The sequence below is a fragment of the Heliangelus exortis genome, chromosome Z (assembly GCF_036169615.1).
Source record: "Heliangelus exortis chromosome Z, bHelExo1.hap1, whole genome shotgun sequence".
Lineage (NCBI taxonomy): Eukaryota > Metazoa > Chordata > Aves > Apodiformes > Trochilidae > Heliangelus > Heliangelus exortis.
The window spans coordinates 47,843,347-47,869,515 of NC_092454.1; the positions used below are offsets into that span (position 1 = coordinate 47,843,347).

At 42.6% G+C, this 26,169-nt stretch overlaps 1 protein-coding gene across 2 annotated transcripts in view; it reads left to right on the forward strand.

Moving 5' to 3' along the window:
• The window catches only part of KANK1 (KN motif and ankyrin repeat domains 1), a 124,012-nt gene that overhangs the window by 7,752 nt on the left and 90,091 nt on the right, over positions 1-26,169 (forward strand). The window contains exons 1-2 of one of the 2 annotated variants that reach the window (XM_071731516.1): positions 15,530-15,628; positions 23,810-23,943. The gene's annotated coding sequence lies outside the window, so the exon portion shown is untranslated. Of the gene's footprint in view, positions 1-15,529; positions 15,629-23,809; positions 23,944-26,169 lie in introns of those variants that run through there. The other variant, XM_071731515.1, reaches the window with a different exon arrangement.

Genomic DNA, 26,169 nt, shown 5'->3' on the forward strand with positions numbered 1-26,169 from the left:
AAGTGGAGGACAGTTGTCAAAACTGCATTTGGACATTATGGAGATACATCAAGGTGGGACTCTACAACTGTATCAAGTAGCACTTATATAGCTCGTGTGCTTTTCCAGGACTTGTTCTCTTAAATCTTTTCTGTGTTTTCCAGCTTTCTGTCCATCTGGCAGTAACACCTTGCCTCCTAGAGACAGGCATCCAAAAATGGCCTTGCTAAGTAAACAGCAGTTATCACTCAATTTTGAAACCACTTCAGAATGTGAAGTTAATAGGAATGTAAGTTTTAAAGTTGCTTTAACCGCTATTAATAATCTCTGTTTTTTCCACAAACAAAGCAAAGAGCAGCAAGTTTCCATTTTTACTTTAATTTCTCCCTGGACAGTTTTGCTGAAAAAATTCAGTTTTGGTATCTAAAAACCAACAACAAGAAAAACAGCCAAAAGCAAACAAAAATCCCCTAGCAAAACAAACAAGCAAACAGAAAAAGCATAACACAATAACAAAACAAACTGTAAAATGTTAGTGTTCTTGAGCAGTAGCGTCACTTTTGGGTTTTTGTTTGTTTTGGGGTTTTTTTTAGGTATTAAAAATGTCTTTTCAGGTGTTTACTGTGGATTTTCATGAGTGAGATTAGAATTAAGCTGCTTCATGGTATTTTTTCAAAATCACATTTCACATTTTTTTTTTAGTAAACAGCTATGCTCTTAAAGCAAGTCTTTATCCCAGACTGGTTTTAGGACTTACAAAAAGCAGCAAGAGGAGGTATTTAGTTTAAATTCCATTCCTTCCTGACATGTGATGTTAAATTTTTTCTTAAACTTTTAATTTGTCTCCTTTTTAACGGTAAACTCTTTAATAAAGAGTTTTCTTTTCTCAGATGACTACTAGTCATATTCTGGCACCAGTGAGCACTGAAAAGTACATGAGTGCTTTACCATCAGTCTGCTTGGATCCTTTTCTACATGGTAAATTGGTAACCTTCCCTGATTAAAACAAATCACCTGCAAGAAGACCGTGGGATTGAATCTCTGAAACCAAGAGGTGCTGCAAACGATGTAGCTATGATTAGCTGCAGTTTATGTATCTTGTCACCATCGTTTTACAGGGCTTACAAACTTCATGCATGCATCTTACTTTGTTCTTGCAGAGATGCGAGCTGTTTTACTCATGTTTTTGTCATGTAGACAAGGGCTCTGATGTGTGCCGGGTGCCCCCTTAGTGTCAGTCCTGATCCCATCTGTGATTAATCACTCGGTCTTCATCGGTCTTCTTTCGCAGTTTCTCACCCCGTCACCTTCTTGTGATGACCGGGGGGGGCTTCTTGTGACCGCCGTCATCTTCTTAACCCACGTGCGAGGTCAGGCACATCAGACACGATGCCAGTGGCTGCCGGGAGCCTCCTGAGCTGGGGAAATTTAAAGAAAACAAACCCTTCTTTGTGTCCCCGCAGACATCGTGATTGTCACGGGTTTTCGTGGCAGGCGTGCTCAGGAGGTGCGGCCGGAGCCGGCGGTGGGAGGTGCCTGCGGGCCGCTGCCCTGAGCCCCTCCGGACTGCCTGCTGCGCACGCTGGACCGACAGCGCTCGTTCACTGGCTCTCCGGATGGACCGAGAGCTGTGGACCAAAGAGACATGGTAGAAATAAAATGGGAGTTCTTCAAGAACCTTATAAATAGCAGGTGACTGAGTATGTTCTTCACGCTGTAAGGAATTGTTGGTTTTGGCTGAAGTAGGCTTGGGAAGTTTTCAGGTCTGTTTTATCTGTAGCAATTCCATCTTCTATTAGCCTGAGGGAGAAGAGGCTTGTGCTTGTACAGCTGAATATCAAATCTCTGGCTCAGGAAGTGTTAAGTGCATGTATTTATTACTCCTAATGTTGGTATGTTTTTCATGTCAGCAGCTAGCCAAAAAGCAGAGGCTAGTTTCAGCTGGTAGAAATTAATGACAGACAAGTTTATTACAAAGTTGTGTGTAAAGTGTTGTTTCCACAAGTGGGACGAGAAGGGGCCCTTCACTGGTTTGTGGTCTGCCCTGGAGCTTTGTGGCCCCTCTGCAGACTCGCTCCACGCCCTGAAAGGGAGTCCTGCAACTCTGCAGCAACCTCACCTGCCTCTTGGTCTTGTGTTGTTTCCTCTGGCGGGCAGTGAAGCCCCCTCGGGCCCCCGGCCTGCATCGCTCACATTCCCGGGCTCTGCGTGTGCCGGCGTGCCCACGTGTGCACACGCGTGGGGATGAGCTGGTCCTCTCCTCTGGCTAGGGGACCACAGCCGGGTGCTACAGCAGCCTGCCTGCTCCTCTCCTCCCTCAGTATCCATCGGAGCCCCCCTGCCTGCATAGTTCACATTCCTGAGCCACATTTCATTTAGGATGTGTTTTGCTTCGGAGGCAGTTGCAGCTTGATAAAGAAGTTTCCTCGTACGTCTTCATGAAAGGGCAGTGATTTACACATCCTCCTCCTCCACCCCCCCGCGATTTCATGCATAGTTTAACGCGTCTGATGCTGGTTCTGATGAGTGGCCCAAGGTCTTCTGGGTGACTGCAGGTGAGTGAGGCGTCAGAGGCACGCAGCAGTGAGGAGAGTGGATAATCAAGGTTAGATTGTGCAGGGTCTGAAGGAGCCATGGAGTCCTGGAGGAGGCTCAGTGGGTGCTGGTGTTTCTGTGATGATTGTGTAAGGAGGAAGCTTCATTGTAATTTCAGTTGAAAGACCTTTTTTTTTCCCTCTTCCTCCAAGCAACTAGCTCATTTGCATCACAAAAGTGAGCCGGGGTTGTCTCCTTAGCAAGCTGCAGAAAATAAGATAACTTCAACTCTTTGCGTAAAAATGGGACAATTTATGGGTTGCCTCTACTACTGGTTAATCCAGTTACAGCCATCCTTGTATAAGAGCTGAGAGTTTCATTACTGGGAGGAGGAGTGGCTGGCCTATGGTTGTAACTGGTGGTGCCCTATAGAACTAGCTGAGTGTGTAAGACTGGACTCCATATCCAGTTTCAAAAACATTAAGCTGATGTTGTCCATGTCTTGCACTATGCCAGAGATACTCTGAGGAAATAAAAGATATCAATAAAACAATGTATTTTTTAATAGCTAGGAGCACAGACTGCTAGCACTTCTGATTTTCTGCTGTTTAACAGCCACTTTGTATATATATGTGTGTGTATATATATATATATATATATATATATATATATATATATATACACATGTATATATGTATTAAAACCTAGCCAAAATGACTGTGGCAGAGCTGGAACATCTCATCATTTTGATTTCAATGCAAAAGTTGTCAAGCTACAAATCTGGTCTGGTATGCCTGACAGAAGTTTCTGTAAATAAGTGTGTGAGGATGAGAAGTCCTTGAAATTGTGACCAGTGTCTCTGTGCTGTAGGTCAGAAGAACTGCATACTCTGGATGTGCCTTTTCTCTCTCCTGTATACAAATATTTGTACCTTTGCCTACAACCCAAGATGTTATAAAGGCTACAGAAGAGGCTACTGAGGCCTACTGAAGAGGCCAGAGTAAGGAATGGAAGTATTCCATACTGCCTCAAGATTCATGTTATTGTGCAGTGTTGCAAAATTGTGATGTTTATTTTCTTGCTCCCAACAGACTTTTTTGGCTGGATAAACTTTTGAAAAGTGTTAAATTCAAAGAGGAACATTTTATTTTCTTTGCTTTCCTATTTTATTTTCTTTCCCCAAGTAAAATCTTCACTTGGACTGATGCTTCAATACTTAGGTTAGGCGGTCTGCCCTGTCAAAATCCAGTAAGGTTGTTTGCCAAAACTGAGGTAAGCTCCAGATAAACTTCACATCATAAGTTATCTTTCTAATTCCTTAAATATCTTTCTAATTCCTTAAAGAATTGTGTTCTCTCGCAGTGAATTGCTCACATAAAAGCACTTGCTAAACCGTGTCTAGACTGCAAAGACTTGAATTGTACTGAATCTAATTAAAAGCAATGGTGGCTTGCAGGTAAGGATTTAACTACAATATATTATCCTAGCTTTGCTAGAAAGAGATTTGCCTAAGTTGAGATGCTTTTGACTTGCATGCAGAGGTAAACTAAAGTCAGGTGAAATGGTACTTCCCCCCACCTGCTTAGCAGGAGTTATTTGTCCACAGTGGATGGCTGAACCAGCCCGTGGAGATGTGGGTTTCAGCACAGTGTCCTGATAAAAACTGAAATAATTTTCCTGCTTGTTTGGAGAATTAGGAAAATACTTCTGAATTAGTTATCAGGAAGTTTCTGACTGCACTGTGCAGATACAAGACTTCTTAAAATACCCCTGATTTTGATGCTGGAGGTTAAACATGGTCAATGCTCAATTCTAACTGGTCCATGCTGGCCAGCCAAGCTCCTGGCTGAGCTTGGGAGTTCATCTTCCCATCTGTGCCATTGCCTCATCTTGACCACTTAAGCCAAATTGATTACAGACACCTGTTGGTTAAGAGGGATTAGGGAAGGCTTGAATGCCTAACACAGCTGGCTTCTCCCAGCTCTTAAGAAGCTGCTGGAGTGGAAGTTGTGGCATTGGCCCAGTGGGTCCCCCGTGGGAGATGTTCAGGGTAATTTTTATTGCAGTAAGAAGAAGTCTTGGCTTCTGCTATTTTTACCTCGTGGCCTTGAACATTTGCCCAGACATGTCTGTGAAGCATCGTACATCTCGCTGTTCTCATGCTTCTGCTATTCCTCTGTCTCAGCTCTCTGGACTCCTTTTATTTCCTGTAACTTTTCTATCTAGTGCACGCTGTGTTCACTGCCTGTCAAGTCGTGCCTGCTCCTCCCTGCTCCTGAATGCTTGCTCTGTTTATTCAAAGTCTCTAAGACAATACAGAAAGAGGGGTAACAAGAAGAAAATGCAAGAAATAAAATGGAGAAGTGAAAAAGCTGTCCATGACAGAATTTGTGCTCCTCGGTAATTTGGCAAATAAAATGTTTTGGGGTTTGTGTTTTGTTTTGTTTTTGTTTTTTTGGTTTTTTTTTTTGGTTGGTTGGTTTTTTTTAGAAAATTGCCCTTCCCTTTGCATCTGTAGCCTGTCAAGATATTTCTGCTAGTTTTGAATGTTGTCTCAAGGGGCTATTGCAGGAGCAGAAGTGATGAGCCAGCCATACAATTAATTTTCTACTCATTGCGAGTGGGGGGAAAAAATAATAAAACCCATAGTGCTCAACTACTCTGTCTTTTGAGGCTACTGTGGTATTACAAGTTGTTCTACATTGGAAATGGAAAAAGATGATATACTGGGCTATTCTCGGTACCAAGTTCAAGCCTCAGCACTGTGAAGAGAATTTATGTGTATCTAATAAAAGATACACATACTTGTTCATGGCACTTTGTAGAGAGGAAACTTTTCCTGGCAAGGAACATTGGCTTGACTTTTGACTTGTCTGTTCACGTCTGACAACCTGCATTTTTGACATCTTTTCAAAAACAGAACAGAACCCAGCCTAGGAGAAACTGCTTAGCGGACAGGGGTCACAATGCACAAATGTTCTGGGGTGCCCGAGGTGCTTTTCTGAGTCCTTTCTGGCCTCAGTTGTTTGCAGCCCAGCAGTGTGGATTTAGCCCCCTCTTCGCCCTCCCCTCTGGCCACAGGCTGTGACCAGCTAAAGCCTGCTGCACAAAGCATGTGCTTGCTCTGCCAGCTGCTCTTTCAAACTCCTCCTGCTTTCTGCAGGAATCTGGTGTTTTCTTAGCTGTGAGCGCTCTTCTGTCTGATTTATGCATGTTTTTTTGAACTGACCTTTTGATTTCCTTTCACCATTAACCTGTTAATTGTGAGCTGGTTGTTAGAGGGCTGCTTACATTCTGGGTGAAGAATAGCCATAATTTGTGTTGTACATTCCTATGTAAACTACATTTTGTTACTGTGGAAAAAAGCTGTTGTGCTTGCTGAGTGGCTTATCAATCATCTTGGATGCCCTGATTACGACTGAAGTCAGATGAGGTGAATGATGGCCAGTGCTGATGTTGCAGCTAAAGATGGAGTTATGGGCAAAGAAGGCTCCTACTTTCCTTTCTCACACTGAAATAGGGATAATAATCTTGCTAGGATGAGATGCTGAGCTTGTCTCTGATTTAGGAAGTATCTTCTAGCTCCATCCATTTTCTCAATCGTTTTTTGAAGACTTCATTTTAATTCATGGCTTAATTTCTGTCTGAAGGGAGGAGAATCTTTCTTTCACCTTGCTGGCTATCTGGAGTAACAGAAATTGCATCAGAAGCTGGAGGTTTGCGGGGAGTTTGTAGATGAGTTTTTTCTGCATGTGGCTCTGGCATTCATCAGTTCTTTTAATGATGAAAGTTGCAGGCCACTGAGATATTTTAACTCCTGACCGAATACCACATGACTGTTTCCACTGCTCTTGACTGATTTGTTCAGTTCCCTGTTTGGTCAGTAGCTGGGGAGCTGCTGGGAGTTTGGCTCCAGGTCGCACACAGAGCTGGCTTGCTGCTGGTATTAATTAGCCCTGTCTGCCGACCAATGTGACTGGCTGCAGGAAGCTGCGAAATTAAAATGCTGCCGGTGCCCTCAGCCCCTGAGCAGGGCTGGATGGCAAGAATCCATCAGGCCTGGGGGGGCAGAAGGGTGATGTGGGCCAGCACCTTGCACCAAGGCAGGAAAGCAGTGTGAGCCTGCGGTGGAGGCTGTTTGCTCCAGATCCATATTGTCCTTCTACCTGTGTTTCCTTATGTTTGCTGAAGTGTAATAATTCTAAACAGCCATTTCCTGCTTTCTTATTTGCACATCTTGGCTCAGCGTTCCTTTTAACCCTGATTTTTCCCTCAAGTTGCCTGTTCTTTGTAAGTCCTAATTCCAGTTTAATGACTTTTTTGTGTGTCTGGGGATTGTACGTTATTTGCATGACAACAGAGCCCCATGAGGGACTTGGACTGATGTCAGCTCTGGATCTGTCGTTTCGCAGTTCAAAGTGCGAGGCATGAGAGTTCTGTAAAGTTTGATTCCTTTGTGCTGCTAAGTTTGAAGATGCAGTTGGCAATAGACAGGTGGCAGGTCAAGCAGCACATCTGAGAGCTGCCCGGACACCAACATTTTCTTTAATGAAAAATAAAAGACAGTAATTCTGTCATACGGAGAAGTTTCAGCCGTTGTTTTATTCCACCTGTAGTAAAAAAAAGTATCAATACCATCTCAAGGGTCAGTCATACTCTTCTTTTTGTCTAGTTTATTATGGTAAAATCAATACCTCAGTCCCTGGTAATAAAACCTCCCAAATGAGGCTGGAGGCTGCAAGAAACCACTTAGTTCTTTCAACACATTGAATTAATAATGCATTTTTAATTGAGAAGTCATCATACCAGAACTGTGTAGCAAGTTATGCTTTCCCCCCATAAGCTGCATTTCTTTTTCATTGCCAAGTGCTATATTTGCTAGTAGAAACCCAGGAAGATAAGAATTTATATGTACTGGCAGAATATCTGAGGGAGGACGTTGAAAGTAGTCTGCTAGCACCACGGTTTTTGTGTTTTGTTTCGTTTGTTCTGCTTTGGGCTTTTTTTGGTTGGTTGGTTGGTTTTCGTGGGTTTTTTGTTTTGTGTTTGTGTTTTGTGTTTTTGGTGTTTTTTTTAAAGTTGTGTGTGAATGCTTAATACTAAACAGAACAAAAGGAGAAGGCTATTAAGCCTCAGCTCAGCCTTCACTTTTCCCAGCTCTCGTCTCAGATCTTTAAGATAACTGCTTGTTTCTCTCTTACCGCCAGTTCAGCCCCAAAGGTCGTAGAGGGGTCGTTGCATTTGAAGATCTGTCAGTGTCTAAGCACGCTTAGGAGAGCAAACTGAGGAAAAGCCATCTCCTCAGCCCCCTTCTCGCTGTAGTACATCCAACAGGTTTTGCTATATTTTAGTGCCGTCAGAGCATCCTGCAGCTGCTTCTCTGTGAATTTTGATGCATCCCTGTTCTGTTAACTTGCATCAGATAGACAGTGAGACACCGAATCACTTCTCCAGAAGGAACTTCTCGCATGCTGTGAATGCAAATGGACCATTTGCTCTCCTCCTACCACCTAAATCTTTCTCCTCTGGCTGCATCCGATTTAGTGCCAGCTCACAACGCAAGGGTGACAGCTGGTTGGTGTCCAAAGTCCTTTGTGTTGTTTCAACTTGAATCAGGAAATGATTTGTCAGAGGATCAAAGCACTCTTGGGTGATTTTTTTTTTTTTTTTCCCAAACAGTGGGTTCGACACGGATGTAAATATTGTCTGATACTTACAGGGACTACAACTGCTCCTGACACAAGAGTGATTTCTGGCTATCACCCACATCATACTGGAGTTAGCATGACTAATTTCACAGGGCAGCCTGCATGGGCTATTAGAGGTAGCATTTGGAAATAACACTAGGTGTGGCAGTAGTTGCATGCAGATGGACAATAGGAGGTTCTTTATAGTTTATTTTCTCATGCAATTCTTAAGTCAGCAAACATGATAAAATTGTTGGCTGTGACTTGTCTTCTTGCCTCCTCTTCTGCCTATGTTTCTGAAAGGCAGCTGCATGTCAATTGGCACTGCCTTGGTCTTGGGAGGCTTTATGAGGCTGTGGAGATACAACTTCACTCTCGTACTGCTCTTGGGGTTTGTGCCAGTTGCACATCTTAGGAACACTCTTTGTGCAATGCAAATGCGCAGTCGGGTAAGACCCTTCAACAAGACTTTGCAGTGAGCACTGATTGTGTGTGTGTGTTACTCAACATTTTATTGGAAATGTCACATTGCAGATGAAGAGTGAGAGAAGGACTGAGATCCCGTTCTTGGGATTCCATCTTTTCCCAGGAGGCAGGTAGGGTGTTTCTGTAGGGGCCAGGTGTCTGCATGCCCATGCAGGCAGCAGTGCTGGCCCAGTGGGAGAAGTGTGAGCTGCAGGCACAGATGGAGGTGGGCTTCAATTAGAGGCTGTGGGCAAATAAAGCTGAATGAGGTTGTGCTGGTGCTTGGGGGAAGGTGTGGTGGTGGGTGTCAGGATGGAAAGCAGTGGGGTAACATCACTTCTGAGCAGCTGTTACAGCAAAACTTGCTGGGGGGGGATGGGGAGTGGGATGGGGTGCTCCCTTCACCCATACCAGGACATAGCTCTGCATGACTATTCAAGAGAGGAGTCCCAGTATTTATGAAGGGCATCAACATGTAGGGAAAAGTCACCAGTTTGGGGGTTTTTTTTCTTTAAAAAATAACTTTATTTGGGTGAAACACACCCCAAACTGAAGCACCTCCCTTGTTTGTTTTTTTTTTTTTTGCCTGATCTCTGATTTGAAACACCATGTTTTTTGGTCACCTTAGAGTGACTCCCCTACTCACACACACACACACACACTCTCCCTTTCTGGGTGGGAGAGCCAGGCAATATACTGAGTCGTGGTCCAGTCATCTACCACCTGCCAGTGTTAATCAGATATCTGCAGGTACATGGGCATGCAGGGCCTGCCCTCGGCAGGACACCGCTTTGATTCATGTCTTAGTCTCTTAATACATGGGAACCTGGGATGACAGCAAGACCACAGCCCTGCTTTGCTGCCTGCCATGCACCTTTGGGATGTGAAAGGCTTATGTTACAGGACTTTGCAGTTCTAAAGAGGTGAGGTTTGTGCTCTGGAGAGGGAGGAAGAAGATTGCTGGTACATGGTGAACTCTGGCCTATTTAATTAATATTTGTGGGTACACTTGAGGGTTAAGTATTCAAAAACGAATGGTGTCAGGATGCCTGACTGTGAGTAGGGTTGTAATGAGGCACACAGAAAAGACTTGAAATGATTTGTTAATCAGTAACAAACTGAGTCATCCTGCAACTGTTCTCGATGCCAAGTACAGAAGTATACAATACAGACCTACGCAATATAAAAGGAAGGAGTGTGTCTAAGCGTGTTTATTCCAAGTAAGGAAGAACTCGGGCTCACTTTTTTAAGAGTGTTCTATTATTTTTGAGAAGGAGCGACAGGGCTTAGCACATCCTGTGTTCTCTGTTCTATTCTTCAGATCTGTTAGCACTGGTGTGAAATGCACGGTGATCACACAGAGGATAAGTTTGTATTTCCTGCTTACCCAGTTTGGGTTCCGGACACTGATCCAGCCTGCCTGCATCTGCACAGTCTTTTCCAGGTTACCTGTCCAAAGAAGGTCTTGAGGCCAGTCAGTTCATCAGTCTAGCCTGTACACCCTGGTTAACCTACAGTGGTGTACCCTACAGTGAGTTATGTCTGCTGTTAAAAAACAAAACCAGAAACAACTAACAACCCCAAACCAACAAGAAAGGGCAAAACAAAACAAAACAAACGGTATTCCCACTGTTTACCCAGAATAAAACCTAGTAAGGCTAAGAAGGTGTCTGGTCCTTGACATTTATGTTCTACTGATGTTGTCTCTGAATTACACACCTGAAATCGAACTGCAGGTGTCTTCAGATTCAAACCAAGTAAATATTCTTGCTTCTCAGATTTCAGTGAAGTTTGTGTGCTTTGGTAAAGGCCAGAAATTCAAATTATTTTTTTTCCCCCCAGGGGAAAAAAAACTCAGCTGAGGTTGTTGGGTAGGTAGAAAAGAAAATCAGTCTCAGGAGAGGGACAAAGGGATGAAAAATTAAAAGAACACAGAGCTGGCTAGGCTGCACATCTGCTGTGCATTCAGCATGCACTCTGCTCAGGTTTTAAAAAAAAAAAAAAAAAAAAAAAGTCCTTTTCGTTGCCTGTATTTGTCCAGTTGGCCTATTGTGCACTTACACCATGGAGTGTGAAGACGTCCACTTGGTGCTCCCACTTTGCCCTGGGTAGAAGTGAAGAGAATTAGTTCTGAGACCATTTAAACAGAACAGGAAAAAAATTATAAGACTAGAACTATTTTGGGTATTGCACATCTTTTATACATTTTATACATTTTATACATTTTATACATTTTATACATTTTATACATTTTATACATTTTATACATTTTATACATTTTATACATTTTTTATACTTTCTGACATCAAAAATCACAAAATATTAATTCAAATAGCTACATGTTTTGTGTCCAAGCTAAAATGAGTGACATTACAGTCATAAATAAAGAATGAAAGTTTTTGGGAATCTTGAGTCTTTGTGTTTGCAGGTTCTTGTTCTTAAAATGTAGATTGTGATGTCTCATTATGATATTTTTTTTCTATTATTCCTTCTGTCTGACTCATTTCTTGTTGTAGTTATCTTTCCAAAGAGCTTTTTGTAGCCTTTTATTTAGTTTGACTGAGCACCTAAGACAGGAGTCCTGCTTCCCTAGCTTTAAAGTTCTTCAGTGGCCTCTATCTTAAACTGGGATGTCACCTTCACTGTGTGTTCTGTATTCTGCCTTTACAGAAAGACATTTCTGCCCTGTGACAACTTATTCAGTTATCACAGTGAAACCTAAGAGATGATGTGAGGGCCTGAGGGCTTCCTACATGTTAAATAATCCTTTTGAAAGCATCTGTGCCTGTGGCATGCTGACCTCTTATCAGAATTGCTATGCGATGTGAGTTTGTGCTCTGAAAAATAACCAGGCTTAAAATAAGGTAGGCAAAGGTGATGATGCTTTTTTCTTCGGTCCTGATAGGCAAAATGTTATAAACTGGTTTTGTCTCTTTTAATGGCACTTTTCAGAATGAATCTAGATGCCTTCTTAAAATTTTCCATCAGCGGGTACTTTGCAGATAGAAGCTTTGAGGAGCCTGGGTGAGGAGGAATTAATTAGCTGCCTTTTTGCTAGCTGGTGTCCCCTTTCACTCTTCTCAGATTGCAAAGGGTAAGAATGAGGAGAAAAAATGCATCTGATGGTCTCTTTTCATGGCTTAACGCTGGCCATCCTGAGGCTATTTATACCAAGTAAGATGAGCGATTTAAATTTTCACCCTCTGTTCTCATTTCGTCCAGCGCCTTTGGAGATCAGGGCTGGGGGGTAGGTGGGTGATGTCCTGGCTTCATCTTGTTCATTAGCCATTACTCTAAGAAATCAGTCTTTTGTTGCTAATAAAGTTATAGGTATTTGTTTAAAACAAAACATGGAAGTAGATCTGTGAACAGTTTTTTTCCGACTGAATAGCAAAAATGAAATTGCAATTAACTGTAGGAGAGTAATTTTGCACTTGGGTAGATTTTTTATGGCAGTTTTAAAGACTGTGTACAGAGAATCCTTCCCCAAAAAACTTGTTGGTCCTACTGTTAAAGAGGCTTTTGTTGGTAGCACAGATATTAGCATTGTAGCACAACACATACAAACTCTTGACCCCTGAGATTTCTGTGGAAGGTCAAAAGAGAGTCTTGAATTCCTGTGTTAATCACACTGGACTAGAGTATCCATGCTAGTTTTCCCGAAAGATTAGCAGAATAATACTGCCTTGCTTTGAAATGAGATCTTAGAGCATCTAGCTCTTTCTTTTATGCTTAACACATGCATTGATTTTGTGTATTTTTAAACCACATAATTAATTACCCATTGAAATAAATTGTGAATGACAGTTTATCATGAGGGTTCTGCTGCTGCCTTTATCTCACCAGGAGTTTTCAGTGCTCCTATGGAGCTTCAGTGAAGACAAATACTGTGTTTCCCTGGTTTTGCTAAGGGAATGCTGTGAGGTAACTAAGCTTTACCTATTACACAGTTGCTGAAATGTATGGCAAAGTATCACTGCTGTGTAGGTTGATAGCTTAATTCTACTGTCATCTTTGAAGTCGAAGCTGAAGGTGCTGACATTGCTGTTTTAGGAGTTTGGGAAAAGTGTCCCAGAGAGGATTGTGAGCCTTTCCCTGCTTATAGTTCGGTGCATAAAGCAAATAGCTTGTTGGCTGCAATCCAGCAACACTGTGAAATGGTCTGTCAAAATATCTGCTACACTGTGAGTAACTGGTTTATTAATTATGGGCACTGGCATAGTCAACACAGCTGGGAGCTTTTGTAGAAGTCTGTTTCATACAGTGTCTGTTTTCCTTTGTGCTTGTGGTCTGCAGCAGCCTCAGAGTACACTGGGGTGGCTTGGTATTGTCTTTGGTTCTGGATGCTCAAAACACTTCCAAACTGTACTGCACATCCAGGGAACAGATGACCATGCCTGATTTTCACTTCCATTCCCCCCCAGAGCAGTCTAGTCTCCAGGTCTTCTATTAATGATACAAGGTGCTTTCTTTCTCTTGGAGGTTAAGCAGTGATAAGGAAGACTGGAAAGCTTGTTTATGCACCTGAATTTCCCCTCCTCCCTTTTCACCAAAACCCTCGTGTATGTACAGACAGGCTATAGATTACAACAGTCTTTTGGGATGGAAGCCCTCTTTAATACTGTTTTCTTTCTGTCACTGATGAAACTGTGTCATGAAGACTCTGCAGGGCAGAGGGGGAGGTGTTCACATTTTAGTGGGTACTCCAGATGTTTATGTAATGTGCCTAAGCTTGCACTGGAATACAAAATATTTGTGAAAGGCCCCCAGGTCTGTCCATGGGATAAGCTATTTGTCTAGGTTTTCTGAACAAAGCAGGAGAAAGAGCTTAACTGACAAGCCCTAATTAGCTCTGTGCTCTAATAGCTCTTTCCTAGGAGAATGACTTGGGGAAGGTTGTTATCAAACCACTTCTAAATTGGAGTCTTGAAAGTATACTGTTGACTTTTCCCTTCCCTTGCATTTACTGGAAAAGCAAATACTGAAAAAGACTCGAGAAATTCCTGCTCTTATATAGTGGTAATTAAATTATTCTAACCAGGATCTGATGCAAACTGGGATCTTTGCTCTGTAGCAATTTCTGTGCTGAAATGCGCATCTTCTTTTGGCCACGATCCACTTTGAATTGACTTGAAGAATTTTCATCTTATAGCTCAGAAATTTTGAATTGATACTATAGGCCATAATCAAGAGGATTCTGGTGTCATCTTTGAATTGAATTCTAGGTTATACAGAAGAGGAGGAGAAACTCTAAACTTTGCAGTTATCAGAAGTGAGTAAGGAAGTATGCAAGGTTTAACCTCAAAGTATGCCACTATTTGCAAAAACAGTTTTAAAACTAACATAAAACATCTCCAGCAGATTCTGCTCTCGTGATCTTAATAACTTGACATTGACCAGTTTTCATATATCAAGATTTCACATACACATGTAAAAACTTTGCTCTTAAGTTCGCTTCTGTGTGGTTGTTGCAGCAGCTCATGTTCCCTCATGTGTATAGTTATCCTGCATAAAGAGGAAAGAGATCTTGGAAACTGCAAAATCTGACTTACATATATTGGGAAGTACTTCACCATATACACTCCTTATATTCAAAGGTTTAGGAAATGTATAGAGATGGAGAAGAGACAGGGGGAAATGGGCTGCTTGAAATACAAAATGGAAGAATTGTTCTGGAATGTCTCTCTGATGGTACAGTGTTCCAAATGCATGCGTTGTCTCTAGTGCATGAGGGATTGATTAGCTGAAATAAATACTGTGTATTCCATATTTATTTGTGGCAAAGAAGCATGGGAAGTGTTTTGTTGCAGAAAGGGGATGAACATATTACTTGCAAAAGAAGTTCAGGGGCAACTGGGATCACAGCAACTGTAGGCATTGCTGCATCTCACTTGCAGAAGTGTGGCTAGGTCTTTATTTTGAGGAACAGAACTTAGTGTATAACACAGTAGTTAAACATGCATGCACAGTTCTTCTGCATTCCAGAACTGCATTTTCTCCTTAGTAAGGAAAAAACAAATTGCAGTTTGTGTTGTCTTTTATGAAACAGCCCCAAAAGTTCTGAAAAGTGTTGTGCATTTCAGTAGGCTCCATCTGTGAATTTTGTTTTGCGGTAATTCATTGTCGTGGGGTTCTGCCACCCAAAGGCAGTAGGTGAATGCAGCTTTCCTGGCCTGTGTGCAGTGATGATGCTCCCTATGCTTGCTGTAAAGGGGCTATTGCCAGAAGCACAAGCAGCTGAGATGTGAGCTGCGGTTGCTGGTGCAGCTGGAAGCAAGCAAGCGTGGTGGCTTCTCTTGATTCGCCTGCCCTGTTTGTCCTTCAAGCAGTGTGTTCAGCCCAGCCAGCCCCGTGGGTGGACTGCCAAAGGTCCTTGGTCTGAGAGAGGAGTGTTGTTGCCTGCTGAGTAACAGGCAGGTACTGCACAGGTGTAGGAGAGGACAACATGCAGGAACGGGGGCAGATGATGAGCTGAGGTGTTCTGGCAGGCATCCTCAGTGGTGCTGCATCTGTTGGCTCAATCGGTGAGTGCGGTCAGAGGAGAACAAAGTGACACTATAGGTCAGTGGTGGGACAGGAAGATGAAAATCCATGGTGTAGCCCAGGGCTGTCTTGGTTTTGAGCTGCCAGCACTGTCAGCGTTTCTTTGTAACATGCACAGCTTCAGTCCAAAGAAAATTTTTCCTTCTCTAAAAAAGTTTGTTCTCTCAGGGCTTCCTGAAAAATCTTCTTAGCTGATGCTTTGGACATAATATAAGACTGAAGTGTCAGTGTGACTTTTCCATTCATATTTGTTCATGGATGAAAGAATGTGTGGCAAATACCCAGAGTAATTATGCATGTTTCTAATGTTTCAGCTTGTATAATACCGCCCACCTTCCCAGAGAGGTCAAGTTACTGTTTCAGGCATTGCAGTTCAATGGTGTACGGTGTGCTAGAGAGAACGGTGGACTAACAGCCCTGTAAGTTCAGAGTTTTGGTTCCCATTCCCCTCCCCTTTTTTATTTTTTAATTTTTTCATGCAATAGTGGAATCTGATCTGGTTTGTGTCACTGAGTAGGTTTCGGTGTCGAGTGGACTATTTAAAATATACCTAAACGGGAGAGTACTTGCGGCTTGAAGTGGCGATTTGGTTTTGAATGGCAGTCATTTAATGTCGGGGAAGTATTGCGGAGAGAGCGTTCGCATGCTTGTGTGAGAAACCCCTCCGTCGGATCCTGTTTCTGGTGGATGAAGTGTTCGCAGCAGCCCCGCTCAAGGCAAAGCCTGCGAGGCGGGAGCCGCGGCGGGACGGCGATTAAGTGGGCGATGTTTAATCCCCGGTGACCCCGAGTACCCGCGGCAGGCCGAGCCCTTCAGGTTGACATGATAAAGCAGTGTTGCAAAGCTTGCGCTGGCTTTTTCCATCTCTCTCTTTTTTTTTTTTTTTTTTTTTTTTTTTCCACGCCGTGCTCCGCCTCCCCCGCCTTTTGCTGCTGTCTGACCTTGCGAAGGAGAGCCGGCAGCTCCGCGGGCGGGATCGGTTCCGGGCGCTGTGCTCTGTGACACGCGTGTTTTATGGCATCTGTTGGGTAAAGAGCATGTTTGAAACTTCGTGTTCCGACGCTTCTGGCTGCTTAAAGAAACACGTTGGAGATCCCACCGTTCACCTGCGTGTTTCCCCCCAGATTAGTTTGAGAGATTAGGCTGCTGGGTTACAGCCTTAATGTCTGCGGGCTGGAGCCTGAAAATAAAGTGTTTAGTGTGTGTATATAACTTGTGTGTGTTTTTATTGCATGCGGAATTATGGCTGTCACGACAGTCTCCATACTTATTTTTTGAGGCAGAAGGGATGAGAATGTTGCAGCTTGTGATGCCTTTTTTTCTGGAGTTTCTAATCTGTGACATTGCTAAATGTGCTAGCTGCGATAACAGTTTCAGCAAAGGACATCTGACAAGCACTGCATGTCACACAATTGACCTCTCCTATCTAGTCTTCCTAATTTATGTTAGAACTAGGATCCAGATAGTCTCCTACTTCATTTTTGAGAGACACGATGAAGTGTCTTGTAGGGTGATAGGGCTTGAAATGAAATTGAGGAAAGCAGTTCTCTCAAGAGCTAATGGTGAGACTCTAGAGAATAATCTGTGCTCTCCTTTGGAGACCATGTGCGGGTTTACTTAATTTTCCTGATCACTGAATCCCTGGAAATGCTTGGCTTTGTCTACCTCCCCTCATATGAAACATAGTGCTCCTGAAGGCATAAGAACTTACAGTGGTTGTTTGCTTGGGATTCACTAATTCATTTTCAAAGCCTTTGGCTGAAAATATGACAGAGGCTTATTCTCAGTTTGGTTCAGTACTGAAAATTTCTCATAGTTACTACAGGATTGTGTGATAGGTCTTGGGCGTCATTCCCAAACAGTGCTGGGTTTGGGAGGCCAGTCTACCATATCCCTTCCAAAAATTCCATCTGTTAGGATAGAAAGTCTGAGCTGCAAAGCCAGGTGACCTGGTCCAAGATTTGCCTTGGTGCCAGAGAACTTGAGTCCTGTTCCCTTTTTTTCCTTCCAGCTTGAAGCCTTCAGGATGTACCTGTCCCAGAGAAGAGGTAGCTTCAGCCTCCAGGCTTAGATACAGAGATGGATATGTGAAATATGGATTTCCCAAGACGCAGGCTCTTGGAGTGGTTCTAGAGCAGATCAACTGCCTACATTTGTTTCATTGTTGGCTATAGCTGTGTGAAATTTGACAACTGGCCAATATTTTTTCATTCAAAATTTTCATTTTCTATGAGGACTGGGAAACAGACAGACGAAACACTGGAGTTCTTATGAAGGTTTGCTGCTGTCACTTGAAATTCTATTTTTTGGCCCATGAAGGTTACTACTGTTTCTAAAGATAACAGTAATCCACTCTATTTCTTTAACTTAATTTTGAAGTTTAAAATTACTTGGTGAAGTGTCTGCCTTTTAAAAGCTGGCAGGACCTTTTGCCCCCTCCTTCTGCTTGTCCAGTGTGGATGGAAGCTGTGGCAGAAGCAGCATGAGCCTGTGTCAACATATCTGTGTGCCACAGCAGGTGAGAAGCTGTCTGACCCGGGAACCATGCAAGCAAGATAGTGTTTTATGATCCCTTTCAGTTTCATCCTCCACCTTCCTAGTTCCTTTTCATTGCAAGACAAAAGGATGACCTTCATGCCCTTTCCTAATCTCTTCTCTCTTTAAGGAAGCAAGCACAGATTGTTTTTGCCTGTTACTGCTTGGCAGAGGTGTGTCATGATATGATAATGTGAAAAAGCAAAGACTATCCTTGGATAAGGGATATAGTACAGGACTCACCTGATTTCTTGAGAAATGTTAAGCAAAGATGATCTGTTGATGAAGTTCCTCCCATTTTTCCTTATTTCTTGAACCACCTTTGGGTAACTTCACACCACTGCTTCAGTTGTGACACCTTCTCCCACATTCCTTGCCTAACATCAAATATCTCAACTAAACTGCCCTTGTGAAGTCCATGCTGCTTTAGGCTCCCAGGAAATGCATTCATTTTTTAAATCTGGGCCACCTGAGGTTTGATATCCTAGTCTTGGAGACAGAGAACAATGAATTGTTCTGGTCTACCTGTAGAAAGGGGCTTGTGAAAAAGGAGTCTTCTGTCCCTTGAACCAGAACTTGGGCTGTGCTTATGACTTCACCTCCTCTTACTCTCTAGACATGAGGCCTGCATATGGGCAATGAAATCCATGAGCAGTGGATCCCTGCAGATGGGATAAATAGAAAATCTGTGTGTGCTCTAGCAGTGTCAGTGAAAGTTCACCTATGCCAGCATCTTTGGCTGTTAGAATGGGTATTTGTGCTGGTTCTTCTCACAGTTTTGCCCATTTCTGGTTAAAGCTTAGGTTGCTGTTTGCCAGCTGAAAACTGCAATGACAGTGGTTGTTCTGCCAAGCAAAGCTCTCCATTCAGAAAGCCTATGATGAACCTCACAGTTTGTATAGGGAAGTTTCTGGAGGAAGAAGTGGGACATGTATCTGGACTTCTAGGGTACAGGGAAGGGTATCACCTGACTTGATGGGTTTTACTGTTTTGCCATTATCTGGACTTTTACAAAAGACAAAATGAAACAAACCCCTAAAATGTTTACATAAATTGTCACTTGTACCATGTACAACTCACAAACACTTAGCCTTTAAGTAAAAAAAAAATGTTTTGAAGGAGACAACCTTTTATTAGTCAGTCTGAAACTTGCATACACATCAGATGCTTGTGAAAAAAAATCGTAACTGTTTTTGAAAGCAATCAGGTAGTCAATGTGGCTTTTATGACACCTCGCCATTTTTCATGACCTGATCTATTTTGAGTGTGAGAACTATTCTACTTCTCAGATGCAATTTTGTTTTTTGTAAATTAATGGATAAGCTTTCTACAGTAGGGTTTGTATTCATTCCTACTGGACCTGGCAGACTTATTTGAGGTCTTGTCTGCTCTGATGAGAACATAAAAGGCTTAAGAGGGTTTTGATGCTGCTTATTCAATGTGTTTCTCCTGTCTCAGTGCAGCACACTTTATACTGGACTAACAGTTGTCTCTGTCCTTTTGCCACATGAAGAAGTAAGCCACTTGTTGAAACCAGTCACTGGTTTCTGATGGCTATAGTGGAAACCCTGGACCAAGGTGAAGCTGCCCTTTCTCACGCTGTGACATTTGCCTGAAACTCGAGAAGCCAGTCTTGCCTGCCAGGTTCTAGCTGGGCTGCTGTCTCCCATTTACCAGCAACTGCAGGTACCCTCGCTAAAGTAACTCATGCATAAATTCATGGATCTGTGCTTCTCAGAAGGTCTGTGTTTCTTGCAAGAGGCCCTTGTTAAAGCCCTAGGCTAAGAGGATTGTCTTGGGAATGCCCCATTTTCACATGTGGGTGACCCTTCTGCAGCTCCTGCTGCAGGTTGTATTGTGCAGCACTTTTCTCTTGCTGCTGCCCTTTTCTCTATGGCTGCTCAAAAATCAGTTCGTGTGGGGACAGGCACTTCAAGTTCCCGCTGGGTACATTCTTCTTTATGGTGTGTATTTTAACAAGTTACAAGAAGCTCAAAGTCCATTTGCAGTACGTGAAGAGCTGTTCTCTGTACCAAGAGGTGGCATCAGGTACAGCAGATAAGGTGTTCTGGCTTTAGTGCAAGACTTATCTTTATCACCAGAATGCTGAAAGGAAGGATGTGGGGTTGCTTTGGCAGCCTAACTTTTTTGTTTTAAATGTGCTAACAGCAGCTCCATTATCTACTAGCTAGAACCTACTAAGTCTGGAACATTATGCCAGCAGGTATAGGAGTGTTTGAGGGAGATGAGAAGTTAAATTGTTGTAGGGTGCAGCTGGAGGGTTGGCAGATGATCACCACCATCATTATACTCAGCTCCTCCAAGATGATGTCCTGCACCTTTTGTACTGGTTCCAAGGAGACTGGCCTTAGATAAACCCTGTCATATTCTTCCTCTTAGCAGCCTAGGATTCTCTGCAGTACAGATCATATTGCTATCCAAGAATTAGTGCAAAATAGAGCTCAGCATTGTCTGCAGGAGGTCAAACTTAAGTAAGAGAGTGGTATGACAGCTCCTGAGAGGAAACACCCCCGTCTGTGGGGACTCCATCTCTGGTGTGAGACTCATGTGAAAGAGACTGCTTAGGGGTGTGCGTATGACCCACTGTCATGATACGTTGGCATCTGGAGATTCCCGAGGCCACAGAGTAGTCAGTCACGTTATCATGGCGCCCTGCCCAGATTAATTAGTGTCTCTGCAGGGTTAATTAGCATGGTGCTTTCTGCCATGCAGATATAACCTTAGTTATTTCCTTTAGCAATTATGAAAACTTAGGCCAGCGAAGTATACTAAGATTGAACATTGCTTTTGATTACTGACAGGCTTTCTGTCTGAAAATTTAAAATGTATTTACTGGGAGGTAGTGTCTCTACTATGGAAAGGTTACCTTCAAATTTGTTTTGAAATAATGTCTCCTTCCCAGCAAGAATGTAACTCCCCTCCTGGAGCTATGCAGTGCATCTTTAGCCAGCTTCCCAGCCTGTGTCACAGTATCTGAGGCATATGTCAATATGTTATCCAGCCATGTCCCTGCAGTTGAGGGGGCTGGTGTCTTTGCAGAGCAGCATAAATTCCTCCTTAGATAGGTGAATCTGTCTGCTGGAGAATGTTGGAGGAGTTGGGTGGGAGGAGGTGTTGAACAATATTAAAATAGAAAAGGGGAGAAAATGAAATGTGTGTGTTACCTGCCTGTGGAAAATTGTTAAGCTGGAGCATGCTGTAAAGTATGCAGACTTTCTGTGGGAGAAAAAAAGAAAAAGTTAAACCGTCTTTGGGAATTTAAGAAATAATCTGTTGCACCCAAGCTTTGTTTAAATATAAAATCAAGGCTTCCTGTAAAGATTAAAATTCATTTGCAAACATACTCCCTCTGTATATGCAGTATATCTGCTTAGCCATTTCGCTATGTTTTAGTTTCTGCCTTTTGTTTGTTTGGTTTTTTTAGATTGTTTCTGCTTAGCACTCAACTGAGCTAATCCCTGAGTCAGTTTTCTGCCTGGGAATGAATCTAGATTGTTATTTGCAAGGCAGTTTAGAAGAACAGTTACTTTTGTTATGAATTATATGAATCAGTTTCATAGTAATTCGAATTTTGCTCACAGTATTCCATATATTTTAAAGTCCCCATTGTGTCAGAATGTTTTCTATTGTTTGATGTTTTCATTAATACCTGTTAGGTGTGGTTTGTTCTCGCTTTACAGGAAAAAATGAGTGTGCAGCCTAATATTTTTTTGTTTTGTTTGGGTTTGGATGTGTAGGAGTGAGATGATTATGTATGCATCTATGCTGTGATTTGTTTGGGGTAAAAAGCATAAGTGAAGCATTCTTTCCATCTAGCATGGAAAATTGTAATGTATGGGATAAATCTTAACGCCCTAAATGTTTCTGAATTTTGTTCAGCCCTCTCATCAGAAAAAGAGGAGTGACTTCTACAAAGCTGCCACTTAGCTCATCTTGGAGTTAGAGCCATGTCATGGTCCTGGCCTTCAGTGTTGTATGGTTCATGTGTTTTCAAACTGGTCTGGATCATATGTGGGCATAAGCACTTCCTTCAACTGAGTTACACAGAGTGTTTCTTCTAGCTATGGGACAATGTGTAAAAATTAAAGCTGTTGGAACAAAATTAACCCATGAGGAAAAAAATTAATTATCTCGACACCTTGTCGTGGGGACATGGCTTGCTGGGTGTGGTAGTAGGATTTTGAAAGTCAGTTTTGTTGTACCCTTGAACAGTGGTCCTGGATGTCTAGCTATCAACTGAACATATTGAAGAAGAAGGCTGGAGTCTTGAAATAATAAGAATTTTCACAGGAAAGTGCTTTCTACAGAAGTGTAGAGCAAGAGGTTATACAGAAATACAGTGATCATGGTAATTTCTGTTATCTGTGAATATACAGCTCTGAGAATATAATTTGTTTTCTGTTATCTCAAGTTCCCTAATACATTACAGTTTTTAATGTTATGTAAATGAAGGTACCTGTAATAATCTTTGCACTCTCATTGAATTTAAGAGAAGCATTTTTATGGTATCATGAATAGCTAATATTCAGCTTAAACAAGTTCATATTTTATAAAAATAGCTGAAAGTTTAGGTTAAAGTATTGTGGAATTGTTAGAGTGGGGAAGAAATTGACTCTCATTTCTTTGAGGTAACTTAAGAGCACTGAATACTAGTTGAAAGCTCACCTAAGCCTGGGGCTCTTGGATTTCTCATTTTTCGGAGATGTTGCGCTTATGGTTTATCTTTCCAGCCTGTGAGGTCTTCCACCAAATCCCCCCTTTCCCTTCTCACATAGACAGACCCTGTATTTCCTCTTCAAGTGCTACTTGTTTATGTTTATGAAGACAGTTAACCCCTAGGAGGCTGATTTAGGCATTTGTAAAGAGTGTAGGATTAGAACAATGTGTGTGTGTGTGTGTGTGTGTGTGTGTATGTGTGTGTGTTTGTGTGTACAAACATTGGTATGTGACATGCTCTGAATGCCAGTTTACTTACTAATTTAGAATGAAAACTTTAATTCTTACCTGGTGTGATTCCACTGTGTTCCATCACGTGTTTAAGATCATGCTTCTAGCTTTACAGGCTGGGACAAAGATCACCATGTCTTCTCTCACCAAAGCTTTGAGGAAGTTCTGGATGATAAGAAGTGTCTTTTCCCTGAAAGTAGCCATCCAAAACTCTGGAGCAACCAGAGACAGAAATTGTTCATTTGGTCCCATCACTCTATAGCTGTCAAATGTGGTGGCAATGTGCCACTACCAGCACAGGTGCCACTGGTTTGGACAGTGGCTGTGAGTGGTGATGAGGGGGGATGTGCAAGGAGTGATGTGTTTGTATATGTGTGCTTGTGGTTTTGGGAAGTTTGCTTTTTTTTGAAAGGAGGTTAAACATGCCAAGTGAGTTGGAACTGAAAGAAAGAAGTTTCTAAACTTTGACAGAACACGTTAGCTGAATTGCTGTGAAGGAAGAGCTGCCTCGTGTGGCAGTGATGCAGGTGTGAAGATAGATGTAGCTAGAATGTCTTTACTTAATAAAAGGTAACACTAGGTGTGAGTCCTTCCGAGACAAGATTTTTTTTTAAAGCCTATTCAGGGAAATGAGACAAAACAGATGGTAGATAGGGTACTCCTGATGTGTCTTTCATGAGCACCAGCATCCTGGCCTACAGCACTGCTGCTTTGCTCCCACGGGCTTCTCCTGCATTTCTAAGTTCAAACTAGTACCAGGCTGCCTTTCCTTAAACACTTGATGCTGTGTTCTGTACCAGGCATGGCTGGTGCAGCCTGACATGCCCGGAGCTTTGTTTCCATGCATTCACATGAACTTTTGTTTGACAAAGGGGATTTAAATTATTTACAGAATGTTGTAACCAAAATATTGCTTGTGCATTTCACCTTGGAAGCAAAAAAAAAAGTAAGTAAATATAGCCTTTCATATTTGATTGTTGGTAATTTAATTATTGTTTAGCGGCATGGCTTTACCAGGCATCAGCATTTTAAAGCATGTGATATATTGCCCAAAATGTACAATGACTAACTGGTGCTTTTCATTTCTCTTCTTGTAGGATGACTATCAGGTTCCTGAATGTACTGTCAAATGCTGAAGCGTTGAACTAACTGAATCTTCTGCATTATTTCTTATGACTGAAAAGGTCTAAAGGAAAGGAGAAGACTGCTACTTCTATTGCAGTGTTATAAGGTAGGATGTGACTTCTTTTGCAGGCAGCAGAGGATAGGCATGGTCCTGCAGACTGTCCTACCCCCCAACTCTTTATCTGTATTAAACCATACTAAGATGAACCCTTAGCCTGGACGTGACTGTCAGTATTTGTTAATTACAAGTAAATTAACTGACTTTGGTAAGATAAAAAATGATGCAATTACAAAGAGACTAAGTTTCTTTTCCTACATGACCAATTCTACACTCTTGAAGTGCTTGCATACCTTTTCATTAGAATGCCTTAGTCATGCATCTATATATTAATAATATTGTTAATAAAGAGATTTAGTCTTCAGTCTCTCTTGGATGTCAGGCTGAGACATATACAGGTAAGAGAAGCTGAGAACTATAGAAGCTGAATACAACTGCATTTAGAAAGCTGACCATTCTGCTGCTCTAATTTTCATTAGTCAGTTACACATATTTTGTACACATCTCTTGGATTCATAGCTGGATTGTCCATTGCACTGTGCTGCTGCTCTGAGTTGTCAACCAGCCACAGACTAGAGCAGTGGAGGGTGTGTTTGTGCTGTGCCCAGCACACAGCTTGGTCTCCCCTTACTGCAGTCATTTCAGTGATCAGGGGCTGGGTGTGAGCACCCTGCTCGTTCAAGGCTGTACAGAAATGTTGCTCATATCTGTGTAAAGATACAAGTGAGGTTAAGAGCAACACCAGAGGAAGGGCATGAATTAAACTTGTAATAAAATGCAAATTGGTGATTCCATGAAAAGGCTGTATTTGCTACTGATTCCTCAGTTCCCAGTTTGACAGCTGCTGTCTGACGTGCCAACTGAGTCCTGATTCCACTTACTTTGGGTAACTCGCTGCCCTCATGATGTGCACTTCACCTAAAACTGAACTAGTCTCTGGAAGACCAAAGATTTATAGTCACTTGGTCATTTCTACTATTTAGGATAGCTCATGGCAGATTAACTTTTGTTTCATACTGCTTTTGCTGCTGCACTCAGAATGAAACATTGCCATGAGGGGCAGCTTGTTTGGATTTTGAGCGTGGAGTAAATCTTGTGCTTACAGGTGTGCCCTTGGATTGCTGACAGCTGTTGGGAGGGGCAGAGGGCTGCTGAATTTAGTGGTCCCAGAGATGTAGGGGCACCAGATGTTTTTCCAAAATTGAAATGCACTATGTGTAGAAGAGCAGATCTTCTGCTTTACTTTGTCACTCTCTGAACCTGCTATTTAGGTGACGTGTGTTTGCACCCAGATTGCACTGACTCTCCCTTTGGCTCTCTTGGACAAAATGCAGTTCAAAGGTGGGGCAGAGGGTGATGTAAGACACTTGTGGCAAGTTGCTGTGACCAGGAAGCTTTGCTGCACTTACTTCCACTGCAGACCTCACACCAGTACAGTTCAAATCTGTTTTTTTTGATCCTGGAAGGGTTCCTAGCCCAATAGACACTCCCAGCCCCACCTCTTGCTCTGTGAGAGGTGCAGGATCATGTTCTTCACTCAGAAATACCAGAGCTTTTGTTCATCTAATGCGCCTTCTTTTCACCAGCAAAAGCACTTGCTAAGAAATTCAGTGTTTTCGGGTGGCTAAGAGATGCTGTGTTACAGGAGTTGTGGGTAAGCAGCACCACACCTTCTGAGCCCTAAGGCTGGGCTGTAGTTGGCAGGGAGGTCAAATGCTTAGGAGAGACTAAATTAGGAAACTTCTTATCACTGTGGCTAGGCTTGCCCCAGTTACTGTGTGTCTGTTTGCCACAGCTATGTCCTGGCTGGAGAAGCCTATCTCCTGAGCCAACCATAGCCTTCTGAGCAGATGTAATGTGGATATGTGTGTAGAGGGACTCACTCTTAGGTTGAAGTTTAGGTTCCAGGTGCACTGCTGCATTGCCGCAATCAATAAATTAATGTGGTTACAGCCTGGATGTCTGGTGAGGTGCATGGATGACAGTGCAGGGTATGGGGTAGGAGAATGTAGGACAAGGCTGTAAGTGAACACATGCAGACAAAGAGGAAGAGCATGACTGCAGAAAGTGTGGGAAACAGAGCAAACTTGTATCTGCTGTCATGGAGCCCCAGTAGTGTTGATTGCACACTACTTGGTTGCTCCTCAAAAAGAACAAGAGAACAGTGTGTCATGACTAAGAAAAAGCCAGTAAAGGCAGCTGCTATGTCAGCCCTGCTCACAAGGGAGTGACTACAGAGGAGCAGGATGAAGAGATAATTAAATGTTCTGAATG